At 30.0% G+C, this 19,694-nt stretch overlaps 2 protein-coding genes across 2 annotated transcripts in view; one reads left to right on the top strand and one right to left on the bottom strand.

Annotated features, from left to right (window-relative positions):
* Window positions 1–8,784, bottom strand: part of Sema5c (Semaphorin 5c) — a 41,524-nt gene extending 32,740 nt beyond the window's left edge. Inside the window, exon 1 of the mRNA XM_026641777.2 lies at window positions 8,326–8,784. The gene's annotated coding sequence lies outside the window, so the exon portion shown is untranslated. The remainder of the gene's footprint in view (window positions 1–8,325) is intronic.
* Window positions 1–19,694, top strand: part of Dhpd (Dihydropterin deaminase) — a 159,131-nt gene that overhangs the window by 82,774 nt on the left and 56,663 nt on the right. The window lies entirely within an intron of this gene.

Here is a 19,694-nt window from a genome sequence, read left to right as displayed (position 1 = left end):
CGAGTGTTTATTGAGATAGTAGTTTTTAACCTAATTGGCGTTTAAAAACCTTTGGAACGGACTACATCCGTGAATTCCTGCTGTGTTAGGGTTACCACATATGTCACCTTGTTAAAATTTATAAATTTAACTCAACGTAGGAATATACATAGATATAATACTTACAGTGATGTCTATGTGTGTGTTATCAATTAATATCTCTGTATGTAGACGTACGCTAACGCTAACCTCAGGATAGACATTTTCTCGAAACTAGATTAAGTTTAATAATATTTGAATAATTGAGGCAAATAAGCCAAAATTATGATAATAGTGTTTATTAAGTCGTGCAGTCTGAGACTGCGCACGCGCTGCTTAAATGGTAAACTTAGATTAAAATTATATAGGGTTGAATAGTTCCTCTCAGGCGTTTGTACAGAAAGTCCGCGACAATGTATCTCTATATACTTAATACTACAGTATTACTCCTACGAAGCCGGGGCGGGTTACTAGTAATATTACAAATTCGAAAGTTAGTTCGTAGGTTTCTCCTTACGCAGCAACGGGGCGACGGACGAACGTGATTTTTAGCATACAGATAGTTTAGGATGTAGTGATTGACAAAAACTCGTTTTATATTCTAAACATACTGGTAAGAGATCTCACGGGTAAAAACTATTTATACGTAAAATTGATAGGATTAATAAAAAAAGATTAATGTTATATACCTTATCGGATACAAACGGAAGAAGCGAAAGATACGAAAGGAAGATATAAATCTTCCACCACTAACATATAGTTAAAAGTGTTTAACGTAACTTGTAACCTTTATTTCTATGTTTTGATTATGTGATAGCCCTGTGCTTGGGTTAATCACGATGTCATTGTCGCCTCGGGAAATGTTACCTAATCGCTTAGATATATCTGACTACATAAATTATGAGAGTTGCGGTATTTCTATAAAACACGGTGAAATATATTTATTATAATTTATGTACGATCATTTAGTTTCAATAAAAATTACTACTAAGAGTTTAAAATTAATAATAAAATATGTGTGTTTATTCAAATTATTTGAAATAAATGTACCACTACGTATTTTTAGGACTTTTATTACTTTCTTCAAGTACAATTAGTTAAGCATATTTTACTAATTGTATAAATGTAGTCAGAGAAAAAACTTTGCAATATATATTAAGATTTATAAATCTCGAAAAAGTTTACAGAAAAGTTAGCGACAACATAAATTAATTTTATATGATTAAGTTATTATTTATATGCTTCAAAATGGGAAAATGTAACAACTTAGTCGAGTTTAATTGTCACAGGGTGTTAAGGAAGAGCCGAGATTGCTCAGTGGTTAAAACGCTTGCATCTTAACCGATGATTGCGGGTTCAAATCCAGGCAAGCACCACTGAATTTTCATGTACTTGATTTGTATTTATAATTCATCTCGTGCTCGATGGTGAAGGAAAACATCGCTAGGAAACCTGCATGTGTCTAATTTCAACGAAATTCTGCCACATGTGTATCCACCAACCCACATTGGATCAGCATGGTGGAATATCCTTCAAACCTTCTCCTCAAAAGGAGAGGAAGCCTTAACCCAGCAGAGAGAAATTTAAAGGCTCTTGATGTTGTTGTTGTAAGGTGTTAAGGTGAGAATTTTAAAATTTTTATAACAAAAACAACATATTATTAAATTTAAATAGTTCATGTTAATAAATATTACCTTTAACACAACACAAACAAGATAACTCTACTGGGTCGTTGTGTATGCAAGATCCAATAAGTTAGAAATTTTTCAAGATATTAAACGCGAAAATATACGCGAAGCGAAGTTAGTTACGAAGATATTTAATTACATAGATATAAAATTATCCATAAAAATTTAATCTAAATATATCGTTTCATTTAATGCATTAAGATTTACAACAAACCTACCAATTCAATAACTAAAAATAACATCAAAACATAAAAACAAAACTTATTTGACCTTTGTTGCTAATGCGAATAAATTATACCGTCTACGATACAAATCGGTACTCGCGTGAGTTGATTTTAAAATTTACTCAAATTTGGATTAGTATTCACGTTAATGAATACTAATCTACCTATAGTATCACAAACAAACTTATACGAGGTATATTATATGACGTCGAATCGTTGAATTATACGGATTATAATAAATTAACATCACATGCTTGAAATTAATCAGTTATGAAAATTGATATGGTCCAGTGGCAAGAGCACGTGTATCTTATGAGAAGATCGCGGGTTTAAATCCAGCCGAGTACCACAACTTTTCTTGTGAATAAATTTTGTCACATGTTCCCTTCAAATTCGGAGGAGGTTCAAAAAGACAAGAGTGGGACGTTACTGGCGAATAAAACATTTTTTTTTTTTACCTTTCACGTTAGAACAAATTAGAGTTTGAAATTTTAGTCTTTGTACTCGAAACGAGTGTCACATAAAAAATATATCATACATTTACGTGTTACAATTTTAAATACTTTTAAAATTATATATCATCAATACGATTGACCCGTACTGATAACAACATGTTTGGTGTTTACTCATAAATGGTAGTAAAACACCTTAACAGATAAGCTGATAAATGATAAAGGCACTTATACGTAATTACGCACTACTGTCGAGCAAGAAAATACTTACGATACAAATATTATACATAAAAAAGCATATATAGTATTTTTTTTTCCATTTAGAAAGATATCAACTATCGTATCTTTAACAAACAAATTTGACTGTCGATGCTGAATCTCATCGTAAACAAAATATTTCTTTATGTGTATTATAGTCGTTATAGCACTGACGCACTCGGATAGCCTGTCTCGCTTTCAAAAAGTTAATTAACGAACTACCCACTTATGGCCGTGATCTCACTATTGACACAATAAACCCGATAAATTATATCGCTTTACGAAGACCAGACGATACGCGACGTCTGGTTTTTTATAAAGAAAAAGTTTAATTACTTATAAAAGTGTTAAATAGTTTAATTAGTTAAAATATTTTGAAACCGATCTTCAATTTTATATACTTATAATAGACTTTGTACCTTGTTTGACTGATCACAATGAAACTTATATTATTTTTTTCTCGGAGATGGTTTTTATGGTACGCACTTTATTATAGTTTAAAACTAGATGGCGCTACAAAACATCTACTCTATACCATTTAACCGATCGCCTTGACAAACAATGTGTATACCTATTTGTGAACTCTATTTAAAAAAAACTCTTAGTAGGATAAGTCAGCCTAGTAATATATTTTTGTTAGTTTTATTTCAGTTTACCTTTTCAGTAATCATTCATATGTCCTAAACAGTTTTAAAATACCAATTACTTAATACCCGTCATGCGTCGCAAGGTCTTTTTAAATTTGTTTGTAAACAATTATCGGTTACGACTCACGCGTGACCTAATGTAATGTATATATGTAGGTACTGCAACAGAAACCTTCACACAGTTGTCGGCAATAACTGTACAAAGCTTTAACAATCGCATGAACCCATAAGGAACTATCAGCTTAACATACAATTATATTTATATAATAACATTTGCAAATATAATGTTCGTTCAGATTACACCAATGAAAAAATCATTCAAATTAATCGTATAATAACTGAAAAAATTGCGCATAACTAGATAAACGACGCTTTATAATAATTTGTTTAAATCATACAAAATACATACAATTGACAGCAATCGTATATTTAATAAAAGACTACTTCTGAAAACCAACAAACGAAGCTCCAATGAAATAATAAATAATCGTGACCGTACATTGTAACATGAAAAAAGATCAAAAGCTTATTTCATTGTGTACTGAATACTTTTACACAATTCCACCTAACGTTATAAACGCATAAATAAAACGTACGTGATGATACAATACCTTTTACTCAATAAGTTAGCTCTCCCATAAAACCTCATAATTCGCTAAGCAAATATAATTAGCAACATAAACTAAACAGTTTTTTCGTCGACTGTACAGAGCTACGTGCCTGTAAGCATGTCGGTCACAATGAACACATATCGCTAAAACATAAGTTGGCATTGAGTAGCTATAGTAAAGAGAACAATAGTCTCTCACAAGAAAACCATCGAAAACAAGGACCTACTGTTACTCGGAATAGGTAGCAAACGATGAACCCTACGATCAAAGCTTGTCTGGTTAAGATCACGGACCGTTCAAACTTTATTGGGCGAGTAATAAACTACCTTTATTGTACAGTCAGCGCCAGTCCCTCGATAAAAAGCTGCTATTCTCGTTTTACTCGCTATAAAGAAGTAGGAAACTGGATAAAATATACATAGATAAAAAAAATTCGAATCTTTCCTCAGCAAGCATTAAAAACTTGCAAGTTTTGATAAAGGACAGATCTGATGAATCATGAATACTTCTTTCGTGACCCCATAATCTCAGATCTTGTTAATACTGTTTTCAGATCATTTATAACAAACCCTCGTACATGTTGAAATTGAATGTTATTGAACACACCTAGGTAAATCCGTAGATGATAACATGCGATAAAATTGATGAACATTTGATAAAATTTATGAAGAGATTATTACAATCACAGTGAACAGATATAACTAAATATATTTCGGTTACATACTAAACTCCAGTAGCAATTGAAGGAGCCTTATATCACATAATTTATCATTTAACAGCCCGTGGCTTTGTTCATACTAATACGATCAATTTCTTTAAATCACAACTAATATATATAATAGATGGGAAAGTAAGTTTGTTTATTCATTTGTTTGTTACGTTTTAATATCGTAACAATTCACAAAAAAAAACGTAAAATTTTGCATACGTGTTGTCTGGGGTAAATATAAGGACGTAGGGTACATTACACATCTATACACACGCGAACGGAAACCAGTATAGATACAATATATGTAATATATTTGTTTCCGTATCGAGACTAATGTAATTTCTAAAAATGGAAATAAAACTAAAAAGTCGTATTTATATCAGCCGGAGTTAAATTAGTTATTTTAGCTCTCGTCTCCATATGGAGCGTAGACCATAAATGATAGGGTTTCAAAGGTCAAGCTCTTAGCAGAACCGGTATTGGCTCAAGGTGGAGTTCAATGAAACTGGACTTAGGTTAGGAATTATTTATTGCTCGAAACCTAGCACTTAGGTCGTCCTATTTGTTATTACATGCGATGCAACACGGGTGGGATAAGTCGGAATTATTATGCGCTTAATTTATACTACTTGCTTGTTGTGATATAATATATATAAAGAGTTTGTTTGTTTGTTTATTAATTTTATTTTACACAAATTTAAATTATTTATTTACAAAGGCATATCCCAAAAGGACGTCAACCTTCGAATGCTGAATCACTTTACTTTAAAATCTACAGTCAAAATATGTGTTGAATCAACACATCATATGTAATAAATACATTTATGTAACAAATAATATACATAGTACATAATTATTGATTTTAACATTACGTTATTATACATTTATCAAATAGGTACAAAACATTCTACTAATTATATTGTTAAAGGTATTCAATTGTATTCTATAAAACACAACGAAACTCAAAAAAAAGGAAATTCATCAAGCAATATATGATGTTGCTTCTTTATATAATTTTGTAACAGTTTAAATGGTTGCTAAGTTTATTATTTTTTTTATGTAATTAAGTAACTTATATAATAAACATATATGTAAATTGAATGAAGTAGAAAGTTGTTACTAAAACTATGAGTCACTTAATTGCAAGTTATGCAAAACGATAACATAAGAATTTAAGAAGTTACGTTATTTTTGATAATTCTATTCTTTAGAAGTTCAGAAAACAGTTAATGACAAATTTTATTATTTCATTATCTATTCATTGTTTTGGTTTAAATACTATTGAAAGGGTTACTAATTGTGTCTACTTTTTAACGAAGGACGAACAGAAGACATTCTTACATACTACAATTATCAAACATTTTAATATTGTTTTTTTTATGATATACGCGCTATAGCGCATACAACTAACCTACCTTGAGAACTATGTCCCTTGTGCCTTTAGTTACACTGGCTCACCCACTCTTCAAACCAGAACACTATAATACTGGGTACTGCTGTTTGGCGGTAGAATGTCGTGGATAGTATTTACCCAGACAGGCTATCACAATGCTCTACCACCAAGTAAAATAGTTTTAGTGTTATAAATAACCATTGTCATTATTAGACAAGTAGGTATTACACATACAGTCTATTATCAGGAACTGATATTATGCTATAAATAGAAGAAAATACCCTGTTGATATATTTGTCATGTTTATAAAAAAACATCCATAATAATAAAATAAGGAGACATTTTTTGTACAATACCTATGCCTCAGTTAATATACCTTAAACTTATAGCAGGAGAATCAGAACATTTTGGAAAAGATTTTAATATTTTATAAGCCTATATAAGGAGCTAGTTTTAAAGATTAACTAGCTTTAAATTTAGATTATAAACATGACAAGTTTAACTTTGATGTTACTATTGCAACTAAATTGATTCATATAACCGTTCTTCAAAGTCCACGTTGTATATGTTAGAATTATATGTCATTGCTAATTTTTTGATTAATTATTATGTTATAATATTAATTTATATATTCATTTCATGTTATCGAATATGTAATTGAAGGGGAATTTTCAAAATGACATGTTACATAAACACGTAGAAAAAATATAGAACAAGTTTAATACAAGTCTTCATTTATTCAATTAGATAGGATTGAATTCAGTTCCTGGAAAACATTGATATCAAGCATTAAAAAATCATAAATTATATTCTTGCAAATTCTCCCTAGTAGAATCTAAATTATAAACCCTTAGTAGCCTTATGTTTAAATAAATACTGTAAAATTACAATTCTAAGGTGCTTGTAAGAGATTTGAATGAAGAATATTATGTTGACTTTGAATTATATAATATATAAAAACGTTCATATGCCAGTGTTACAATAAACAATTGAGATTAATACTTATTTTATGATTTAAAAAAAGAATTAAGTACTTGACTTTCACACTGCCTATTTACAATCCAAATCATTAGTTTGGCCTCATCTAAATTGCAGCCCGGCTTGCTGTAATGATTTTGTATTGTATTCATTGCAAGCAATTTGCATGCGTTTGAACTGTCTACTTGAGAGATGTTCATAATCTTAACATACCATTGTATTGTTCGGCCAATGAAGACATTACAATACTGAGGCATTACTTTTATTTTGTATCATTATTTATTTAAATGTAACCTTTTTGTTGTTCATTTTTTTTTTAGCAACACATCTGTTTTCATATATCATTAGTGTTGCTAATAAATTAAGGTCATTACATCAAGTTTTGTTTTCATTTATTTAATACATCACACAAGCAATACATGTGATATTTTAAATTTTTACAATAGCTTATAAAAGAACAAAAGCTATTTTAGTTTATATATAGTAAGTATCTTTGATTATTTGTTAACATTTTGATTAACATGTTTAAGTTAATATATCTGCTATGGTGACCTTTTCTTTTTGATTATTTGAAACCATCATAAGTCATATGTTTTTGTTTAATTTATCTTTTATTTTATTTGTAAAAGAAAATCTACACAAAAACAAAGAATGCCTCCATTGAGCTATGCAGATGACAAACCATTATTAATATAAGTTTAAAAACGCAATGTTATATACATCAGTACCTAATAAAAACGTTACACAATTTAAATAATTAAATTTTTCATACAATATTACCCCTTACCTGAAATATATTTAAAAAACAAACATCACAATAAATGTTCTTAGAAAGGTCCACTACTTCCTTATTACCTAAATATTAATTGAATACATCGTATTAAACTTTTGATTGCAAAATGTTACAAAGCACTTAATTTAAAAATTATAGAAATCATGAAGACGTAAGAAATAGTATTGGAAAACAAACGTATATCGTAATAAACGAAATACCTAATAATGATACGAAAATTTAAAACTGTCACCTAACTTTGAAAGCAATAAATGCTTACATATAATAAACTGTATTTCTTTTAAAATATTATCGCGTCATTACGTTTAATTCTTTTCTTATTTAAGATATAATTCCCATAGAAAAGTTTTAAGTAGCATATTAATTGCGTGGGTTCCTCAACCTACCGTCATTTCGCAAACTATTACGACCTGTTCACACAACTTTTTATCGAGCCTGTAATAAAATACCTGATACAAAATCGCGGATGCATCGTTAAATAAACAAAAAAAAACATGTAACGCCTCGCGAAAAAGTTGGTTATTACGAAACAAAACATGAAACTTTTTACTTACCATAAATGTTATGTGGGTGAAGCCGCCACTCTCGCTACGAAATTCACGTTCCAATAGCGATGAACGAAGTCCATTCTCGTCCTGGATTTCCAGTTTAGACCATTGTATAATTCATCACAATACTTTTTTGTTTCGAACGCAACTTGTCCCGATCACTGTTTATTTATTTGTTGACATTAAACGAGGCTATTGCCGTTTATTACAACAGCTGGTTCTTCGGAGATTTCACTTCGAATTTTATTACTAAAAAACTTCTATAAGCACTATTAAATCTTAACTATTACATACAAAATGCCTAAAAGTTTACAAATTTTAAGCACACGCAGGTAAAAGACGTCCAAACAAGAGGTTGGCTTGTTGAGAAGTTGAAAAAAAAAACAATAAAAGTTGCAGACCGCGCCACACGCTTAACGAACTACGTAGCAGTGTGCGTGAATGAATATGCGCGGCCTGCCTGGCTGCCTCGCAGCGTAGTCTTGTACGACGAGATAATGTTGCAAGCATGTACGCAACGGATTCCATTCGATAATAAATTGATTACATGATAAAAGTAAGATATCAGATTTTTATATGATAAGTAATATAAAAATTAATATGTACTATATTTTTTATTGAAACTGAAATGTATTACAATATATATTTTTACAATATTTGGATTAAACACAATGATTCATATTTATTAAAAGTAGTTATTACAGAAATGCAGAGAAAAATGAAACAAGAATTTGTAATTCGTTAATTTTTTATCCATAATTTTAGCGGCAAGTGTAGGAACTATCGCACGAATGGCAACATTAAATCACAATGTCTCTCCCCGCCAAACGTCCGAAGGCGTACCGGAGATGCACGCACACATGGTAAGATCGAACGCTCACCGCCCGCGCAGCGACGTCCTTGCGGCCACCGACCGCTAAGCTTACCTCCGTCAACATGTACACCACAAACCAAGCTTAAGAAAACAATATTTTGTTAAGAATACATCGAAAAGCTTGCTCAAAATGTAATTACCTTGTATTAAGATAAGCTTCAATGGATTCTACAAAATGTATTTATGTTTTTAGGTAACTTTACATTTCTTAATGTTATCAAACAAATTGTCACATTATTAATTTTCTTCTGTAACACCATATTGACAAATAAACAGCATATTCAAATAACAATAACAGCATATTTCTGTTTTCAAATTAAGTATGGTATATACTAGAATTATAGTTTATTAATATTAAGAATGGTAACATACCCACAGACATAATATTATTTTAATGTAGATTTATTATAAGAAGAAGAGCTTAGAGACTATTTATACTTAAATACGTAAATTACTTTAGAAATAGGTTGAATTATAAAAATATGTATGGAATCCACAAAATGACATCCTGTTGTGCATTTACATTCCAGAAGTATCGATAACAATAAACATTAGCCTAGATAACTTATTTTTAATCAATTTGGTCAATCCAAAAATACAATTAGTAGAAGTAATAAGTAGTTGTAGTTTGAAAGGTATGTACAATGATTAAAAAGTGGTACATGCCAGTAATATTTATAAGTTATTATTATAATATTATATAGGTATTACATAATTATTTAAATTACAATAGCCTTGTGCATGATCTCTTATTTGATATGAAATGAGGGCAAACGTGAACTCATGTGGCTTATTTGGACAAAATAAAAAACAAAGGGTTTTTTTGCGGTTTTTATTTATATGGTATTAGTTCATTACTTATATTGCCGTTATATGCCGATACATCGTTATATTCGAGTACATTCGGTTATTGTAAAAAATATTAAAGTAATTTTTTAATCTCCCAAAACTATGGCTTCCTCTCCTGAAAGGATTTGGAGCTTACTGAATACAAATATTGGAGCAATTTTCATCAGTCTTGCCCTGATTTGAACCAGTAATTTTTGGTTAAAATGTAGGTTGCCCTTAGGTAGCCCACTAGCCTAGTAGGGTCTTATAGACTCTCGAAGTTATTAAAAATAAAACACAATTATTAAGGAAAATCAATACAATATTAACTGACGACTTCGACATTATCGATACAAATAAAAAACACGATTACGCAATCGATTAGGTATCAATTAAAATGTTGCTTTTTACACAAAAGATCATGTTATAGTAACTACCTACATAAAATGTTGAATTATTAAAGATCAATCTCATATTTAAAATAATTGTTGTGTTTGTGTCAGAAATAAATGTTCTTGCATTCACGATATATTTTTCAACATTTTAATTAAATCGAAGGACAAGCTTATGCATATTTAGCAAACGAGTACATTTCATTTTATACGATAATAATAATATTGTTTTATGAAACATTGGAAGGGTGTACGTCAAATATTTTATATTTTTTAATGTTTTTACAAGTTACTTTAATTAAAAACTGACTGCGAATAAGTAAGATTAAGAATATTTTCTTGTATTCTATTTTGTAGAAATTCACTGAGTTATAACGACTAGATACCTTATAAATTTGTTACGGTATAATATTAACGTATAGCCTATTCCAATGGAAGTAGGAAACAATATAAACAAACCTTAGATTTACGTATTTCAAGCGATTTGCTAATAACTCCGTTATGTTGTGCACTACTAAGAGTTTATGGTCAATATAATATCTTTATAATACAATACTATTACACTTAACTATTTATTTCCACTTTAATTTTAATTCCAAAATTCCGATAAGTTTTGTCGAAGCCAACGCCATTTTTCGCAAATCCATAGTGAATATCATAGATTAATCATGTAACCGAACACCGAGTTTAGTTTAGTTTAATTTCTACAGTTTATATAATTATATTTTAGGTTAATAATTAATATTAACTAATATTAAAAATATATATTACTATTTGCATGCTTGTAATTCCACTAAATTAATATGAAAAATAAATTAAGAAGGTGTATTTTTTTTATTTATTAGTTTAAGTGTCAATTTTGACATACTTATTTAAAGTAATAAAAAAACTTTCAGTGAAAAATCAAAATTGGCCAAGGTCAAAATTTTATTTTTAAAACCAGTAACTCGACCAGTCGTTTCGCATCGAACGAATTTTTGATTGCATGTTTTGCATTTGGAATCGGTCATATGTTCAAAAATATTCTTGCGAATTATTTAGTGTAAAAGACAAATTTAACCTATAACCAATAATTAATATATTAATTATTAATACATCTAAATAAGGATTAATAATAAATTTCCGAAAATTGCTTTACAAATGAGCTATAGTTTTTTACTAATTTGTAATAGATAAAAGCCAGACACAAGCTATTTCGGACTTTTCTATAGATCTTTTAAAGACCTAGTATTTTTATGGGTAAAACATCATTACAGAAAAGCAATGTTTTCTTTTATTATACATACAAGCCTTATTCGTTTCTCGCTCTTTCTTTTATAGAAAATCACATCAAAATCTGTGAAGTTATTTAGAAGAGCGAAGATACAGAGAGAACAGAAACCGATTTTGTTTTATAATATTTATAGATAAAGATGAAGTAAAAGCAAATTAATGTGGCATTAATAGGTAAGATACCTTTTTCAATCTTAAACAGACGGTATGTAAATGATTCCACCACGTTGCACACTGCTGGATAAGTTTCCAGCAAATGTGACAGATTTTCGTCCAATACATGCAGACTTCTTCATATTATTGTCCTATACCGCCAATCAAGTGCTATTAAGAAAAACAATATAGATTAAAATTCATCGGATTAATGTCCGTGATATTTAAAATCCATTTGTTATTTCTATTAAGCCATCTCGTCTGTTGTTAATATCTACAACGACGGCGAATATAATCAGCCTTAAATTACAAAGAAGCATGGTAAATATATCGGTGTAAACAAACGCTTTCCAGGTGCAATGCAATTTCACAGAAATATCATGTTACACAAGAAGATACTAATGAGCTGTTGATGAATAATGAATACGGTTAGATAATATATACTCACCTATATGCAAAATGTTTCGTTTTAGATTTTTTTTTAATTTAAAGTCTTCACTAATATTATAAATGCGAAAGTAACTTTGTTACGCTTTTCTGGCTTAACCACTGAATTGAATTGGAAGAAATTTGGTATGAAGCAACCTTCTTCTTTTACACCTGACGAAACATAAAATGCGAGCGAAGCCGAAGACAACCACTAGTTATTTATAATTTAGGTTTTTTAATTAAAATAAAATTAATTATTTACCATGATGATGATAATGATGATTCCAAGGTACTGGATGTATATTGATATAATTTGTCCAGGTCTGTATGTCTATTGGTCGGAGCCTCGACTAGGCGACTATAATTACGTGGATTTAATATAATCAAGACATTTTTTTATTCTTACATCTTTTGAAAAGAATGGTTAATAAAATCGTAACAATGTAAAATGACCTTGAGATTAAACCTTTGTTTTACCCGTGCAAAGTTAGGATGAGCAACTAGTTATTAAAGGCTTCTCTGTGGAGGTCGACTGGTCTTGAGGGTCACGGACGCGTTTGTCAAAAGAATCCCGCGGCCCTTCTAATCTGTTTCGAGGATGGTGATCGCAGAGGTTTCAGTAGGTAAGAATCTCACATAAACTAGTTAGAAAAGGGCGGTACATTTAAAAAATCACGGCCGAGAGAAAAAGGTTAACTAGTTATAATACATTATTAAAGCCAAGATTTACCAGAGAAAATGAATTTAAATTGAAAATGATTGTAAGTTGTTTGTAAGCACTTTGGAGACAGATTAGGAGGTTTTGTCCAGCACTATGAAAACTACGGCTGTTATTCTACAAGGTTTCATGTAATTCTTTGTAAACAAATGAATTCAGTTTTGAATCCAGTTCCATTCATCCGATTGAAATTTTACACACATTTTAGTGCTGGTGACATAACATTCTAGTACGTATAAAAAATAATGTAAATTGTACAAAATTGACCAAATAAAACCTTTTTCGTATCACCTACCTCATCAGTAAGTACCTACATCTTATTCAAATCGAACATATCGTTATTTAGTGTTTGCTTATATTACCATACTTAGTAAATTATAGATGTATTCAGCCACGAAGGCCCCCATATATAAATTATTTTGAATGTCGTCCATTAGTGACTGACGCTCGTAACTTAGTGTGCGTGAGAAAACTAAGAGTAACAGCAGCCAAAAATACAAATTTAATTATATTTGTGAGGTTTTTTTTATTTAAAATCATTGTTTTTTTAAATGGTTAAAATAAATATAAAAATTTAAGATATACCTAAACAAGTGTATTTTTATGATAAACTATAACCATTTTGTTATTAATTACATTTTGGTTAAAGACTTAATGCGAACAAGCGATTGATGATAATAATATGACTAAACACAATCTAAATTTTTGTCGTTGTAGAGATTGTATTTAGGTGATACGTGTAATACAATATACCTACATGTGTTGTAGCTCAAATGACCAATAATAAACGATAGTGATTGAAACTAATGAACTTGATAGTTAGATAACATAAAGCCGAAATTAGGTCAAGCGTGATACGATGTTACGAGCGACGTCTTGAAAAGGTTATCGGTATATTAAGCTTCTGATTATAAATATTCATACAAATGTTAATTTTAAATATACTTCATTTAAACATTTATAATGCCAACAATCAAATTAACATAATTCTACTACGTAATCTTCAGTTACTCTTTTCTGGGGAATAGTGGTTTTCAACAGAATCCCAGAAAGCACTAAAACTGTCTCTGTGCAAAATGTTATATAAAATTAGTGAGTTCATACATTGAAAACATTGGAATGTTGGAATTGAAAATAGAATAATACTATTTTCTTCCTTTCGAATTCGAATTACTGATAAATTCTAATTTGAAGATAAATTAATTCATAATGCTAGAAAGTATTACAGGTTGAAATAATTAAATAATTTGTGAGACACATGATCGATAGAAGTAACCCAGTCATCTGTTTTGCACAAAACGCTAACCAATCGTAAACGTCCAAATACTGGCGTGAACATAAATCTGCGCGGGCGCCGGCTGGCCGAGTCTCACCTCTAGATTATAAATATTAATCAGAAATCGATCTATATGCGCACTGTCAACTAACAAACCTATAATTATCGTACCTAACAACACTTTACTTGTAATTGTATAAAATACATAAATACTACAAATATTTAAAGTTATAAATAAACAGTATAAAAATAGTCTCCAGACTTGACATTTTTTTCTCGTTGTACAACATGTGTTTGAATAAGTAATACGCTATACCTGTCTTGTAAGATACAATTGTAACAAGAATTGTTTTTTTTTTTTCTTATAACATGAACACTCTTAGTACTCTTATTCACAGCCAAGAATCATATACCTACATATCGAGTTATAGTTAATATAAATTAAATTTCAATTAAAGAAAGTAAAAAAATGTGGTACATACTGGCTTCATCGTATTTTGAATCATGAGCGCTTCTGACAAGAATTGAATTTTCCCAGTACTATACTTTACTACTATTAAACGAGCGTCTTTTTACATTATGTATGCATTATTTTATAAAAAATATGACGTTTATACACGTACAAAGTTATAACTATATATTATATAGTCGGAGAAACTGACAGGGATGGAGCTATATCAATAAACGTAACACGATAACAGACCCAATATTTTTTTACAAAATGTAAGAAACGAAACTACTGCCGAATACTTTTGTACCAATTTATTAACTAATACTAGCTGTTACCCGCGGCTTTGCTCGCGTAGAATATGAATATTTATTATTTAATAAGTATTTCAGTCCTTAGAGTAGAATATCCAAAAACGCTTAAATGCGAATCAACTCATTTTTAATCTGTTGCCCAAAAATAAAATTTCGAGCTTCTAACTTCAAAGTTTTCAAAGACTTCCAAACTAACCTGTATACAAAATGTAAACACCTATTTTTCTCTTTAGGCCTAAAATATCTAGAAGCGCTTAATAGGCCAGTCAATGAAGCCCGTGAAGGTCAAGTAATTAGTATCATTATGATTTTTTGATATGTGGTTTAAATAATAACAAATTAAAATTTTCAACCCTCTGGGGTGAACGCTAGGGGGTTGAGAGGGTGAAAAGCGTTTTTGTTTATAACTTTGTGAAAAAAATTGTTAGATGGTTGAAAATTGGACAGAAGGTATAAATAATTATAACTTACCTTGTATTTATTTATATGTCCTTTCTCAGACTCTAGACTATCGTCATCGAGAAAATAAATAAATGGAAATAGTATAATTTTCTAACAAGATAAATGATACAATAACTTTGAAAATGTATTAATTAATTGTGTAGGAAGAGAAAAAATACAACTCAAATTTGTTCTATGTACATTCTTAGGTTATTTATTTTATTTGTATCATCGTGTTTTTTTTAATTGTACCCGTCTGGCTATGAGTCCGCCACGTACCCCTTCTTGAAACCTAAACACCCTCTAATAACTATTTAACTCTTTAAAAGGAGCATAATACGTATATGTAAACAAAGTATGATTATTATGCTAATAAAATATAAGCAAATAATTGGTATAATACTATTCTGTAAAGTACAAAACTTGTACACACCACCAATTGTACCATTAGTGTTCAATGATTATAATTAAACTTTAATACTAAATTAATCAGCCTAAGTAGTTTCAAATTGTATAATTTCCTTATTGGTTTCAAGAACATATAAAATAACAGTTAATTAAACAGGCACGCAAGCAGGCGCCTACGTATGGTTGTTTAACCTGCTTACATTAAGATTATTCCAATTTAATTAACTTAAACAATGAAAGACTTATGACATGACACGTTTTCTAAGATATTTCGCACATTATTAATATAACTATGATGTAGTTCGAATATATTATATATATACTTGGTGGTAGAGTTTTGTGCAAGCCCGTCTGTGTAGGTACCACCCACTCATCAGATATTCTACCGCCAAACAGCAGTACTCAGTATTGTTGTGTTCCGGTTTGAAGTGTGAGTGAGCCAGGGTAGCTACAGGCACAAGGGACGTAACATCTTAGTTCCCAAGGTTGGTGGCGCATTGGTGATGTAAGGAATGGTTAATATTTCTGACAACGCCATTGTCTATGGGCGGTGGTGGCCACTTACCATCAGGTGGCCCATTTGCTCGTCCGCCTACCGATAACATAAATAATATATATATATATTACGATAAAATCGGCATAATTAAGTTTTAATGAACCAATTATTATGATTTGATCGTCATACGGTTTACTTGCTATGGTTTTATGGTAATTGCTTTCGTATATATCATAATCAAAGACCATGAGATGATTTAACATTCAAAGCAACGATCGTAGTTTGAAACTGTTAAAGTCAAATGTACAACAGTAAACAACTGTGTGCAAAACAATCGTAAGTGATTAAACTGAATTTATGGATAACTAAAATAATAAAATATAAATTCCCGCCTGATTATAATTTAATATCGAAATTTCCTACGTGACATTGGCACAATACTCTGTGCCTTGTTGGCACAACTAGAAAAAATTATAATATTTTCCGTATACATATATGAATATGTATCGGTACTGTCGATAAAATAAATCACATCAGACTAATTACAATTTTTTTTTTTATATATAGTATTTGTTTTTAAAAGATTCACAATTTAAATCTCATTTAAAAAAAAATCTTGAAATCACTAACTATTCCTCTTTTAGTTCTTCTTTTGAATTACTTGTCGATTCTATGCACTAGATTTTCCAAGTGATTGTAAAATTAAAACATTTTATACAATCTTGTACAAGAACTTGTAAGAGCTTACTCGAATAACGTATAATTTAATGTTGATTTATGATACCTCAATAATGGGATACGTCCCTATGAGCTATGAATCCCAGTAAGCTAGTCCTGAAGTATTTTCATTACCTATTTAGTGTGATTCGTGATGTATTTACGACATGTAACCGTAACGATACACAGCGGTAGATATTTCAACTAAGAACATTTCTCGTCAATTAGACGAGAAACCTAAATGGCTCTCGTCGCTAACCGCAATTTTGTTTGACTTCACTTAATATGTTTAACTTAATTAACGTCGCATTTATAAATAAACTTAATGCTTATATCGGTTTTTCTTAGAGCTAACTCAAATAAAAAACTCCTTCGCTTAAACACGCTGAATGCTAAACTTACACAAGAATTTGTATAGCCTCGTTATATAAATTCAATTTTACTAAAGTATGCTATTTGTGTTATAAATTTGAGTAAATAGACCACAGCATATTTAAGCTTTTTCTTTGATGAGTTACTTACACAAAAAATCCTAGTGAGATATGCTAACAATTTTTCTTAGAATAGTTTATGAACATAATATATGTTATTTTTTTTATATACCCAACCAAAAAAATTAAATAGAAAACTGTTAACAGTAATATCCCATCACGTCACGTTATTTTTTAACTATCTGCAAATTTTTTCAACTAATTTTTTTCGTATATTCCTATTTTCAAAAATAAACGACCCATATCGTAAGAAAAGTTTTCTATACCATATCAAGAACACAAAAGTACCAAAACATTATAAAGAGTTATTGTTGCTGATTTACTGTATACTAAAATGGAGGCGAAAAATTGGCATTTTTGATATGATTTATACATTAAGATTTTATTCCATTTTTTGTGAGATTTTGTTTCTATTTTGTTCTTGACAAAATAAACAATAATTTTCAATAATCAGCTAGGATATTAAAAAACCATAATAATTAATCAATAGCAATAAACACCATTGTAGGAATAATTTAAAAAAAATGTCAAAAATATAATAAATATAGTTATAAACATCATAATTAATAATATATTTGTAGGTATATAGGGTGAATTATTACAAAGTTATTTCTCTCTTTCTGTCACAGGTTATTTTTGACATTTAGAAGAAGATGAAATATTTATTTTGTATTTTTTTTAAACAATAGTATACGGGACGCTTGGAGATGTGGAAGTCGCAGTTGCGTTCCTGACCGCTTGCCCCTCGCTTCGGGATATTTGTAAATTTACATTGCTATATTTAATTAAATAGCCGAGATGGCCCAGTGGTTAGAACGCGTGCATCTTAACCGATGATTTCGGGTTCAAACCCAGGGAGGCACCACTGAATTTTCATGTGTTTAATTTGTGTTTATAATTCATCTCGTGCTCGGCGGAGAAGGAAAACATCGTGAGAAAACCTGCATGTGTCTAATTTCAACGAAATTCTGCCACATGTGTATTCCGCCAACCCGCATTGGAGCAGCGTGGTGGAATATGCTCCAAGCCTTCTCTTCAAAAGGGAGTGGAGAGCTTTAGCCCAGCAGTGGGAAATTTACAGGCCGCTAATGTAATGTATGTAATGTAATATTTAATTTTATTTAATTAAATACTTACTTTTAGTTGTAAAAGAGTCTTAAGAACTAAGTTAATTTTTTGTACACGTGTATATAACCTATAATAAACTATAATTTGATGTACTGTGACCTAGCCTATGCCTTCAATTATTCTTTTTTAATTTAAAGAATCCAACACGTGAATCTCAAAAAGATAGAATTTCTAAATCGGCGCATATGACGGATTTCTGAATTGATAAATTCCGTCTTTCCTTTCAACACCGTTAAGAAATAATATATTAAATTAATTTTGTAAGGATACATACTTCCTTTAACCTTTCTTTACGTGTAGCAAGCAATACCAGTACTGGTACATAAGTTAAGTATAAGATGAAATTCGGCAAGTATAGAACATTCGAACAAAATCGCAAACAGTATTGTATATTTTTTTAATACAATATTTTTTTCTTTTTATATTTTAAAATATATATTGATTAATATATAATATGATAAATATATAATATCCTACTTAAACAAGTTACGCATACATCACATTTGATACTCACTCTTATCATAATACAATCTCGATTACTAGAAAAATTACGTGTTTAAGCAACTGTAACAAAGCAAAACAATAGACAAATTCATTGTAATAATAACGTATATTTTCATATCTATAATGATTATTCTATCAAAAAATATTATTACAAAATAATTCCAATCTAATATTGTAACTTTGTTTGGATTCTTAATCTTAACAGCAATGCTGTTTGACGGTAGAATTATTGTGTTCCAGTTTAAAGAGTGAGTGAACATCTTAGCTTCTAAGGTTGGCAGCGCATTGGCGATTTAAGGAAAGTTTAATATTTCTAATAGCGTCAATATCTAATAAGCGGTGGTGACCACTTACAATGAGATGGTCTATTTGCCCGTCTGCCAAAAAAAAACGTGTAGCGTCGCTCCTTCGTGAGTAAAGCAATTTGACCTAATCAAATCTTGCAGGCTGAATTAATCACTTCCTCTTATCTTATGGAATTGAAAT

This window comes from Vanessa tameamea, chromosome 20 (assembly GCF_037043105.1).
Source record: "Vanessa tameamea isolate UH-Manoa-2023 chromosome 20, ilVanTame1 primary haplotype, whole genome shotgun sequence".
In the NCBI taxonomy this organism is placed as follows: domain Eukaryota; kingdom Metazoa; phylum Arthropoda; class Insecta; order Lepidoptera; family Nymphalidae; genus Vanessa; species Vanessa tameamea.
This window is presented reverse-complemented; position numbering and strand designations above follow the sequence as displayed.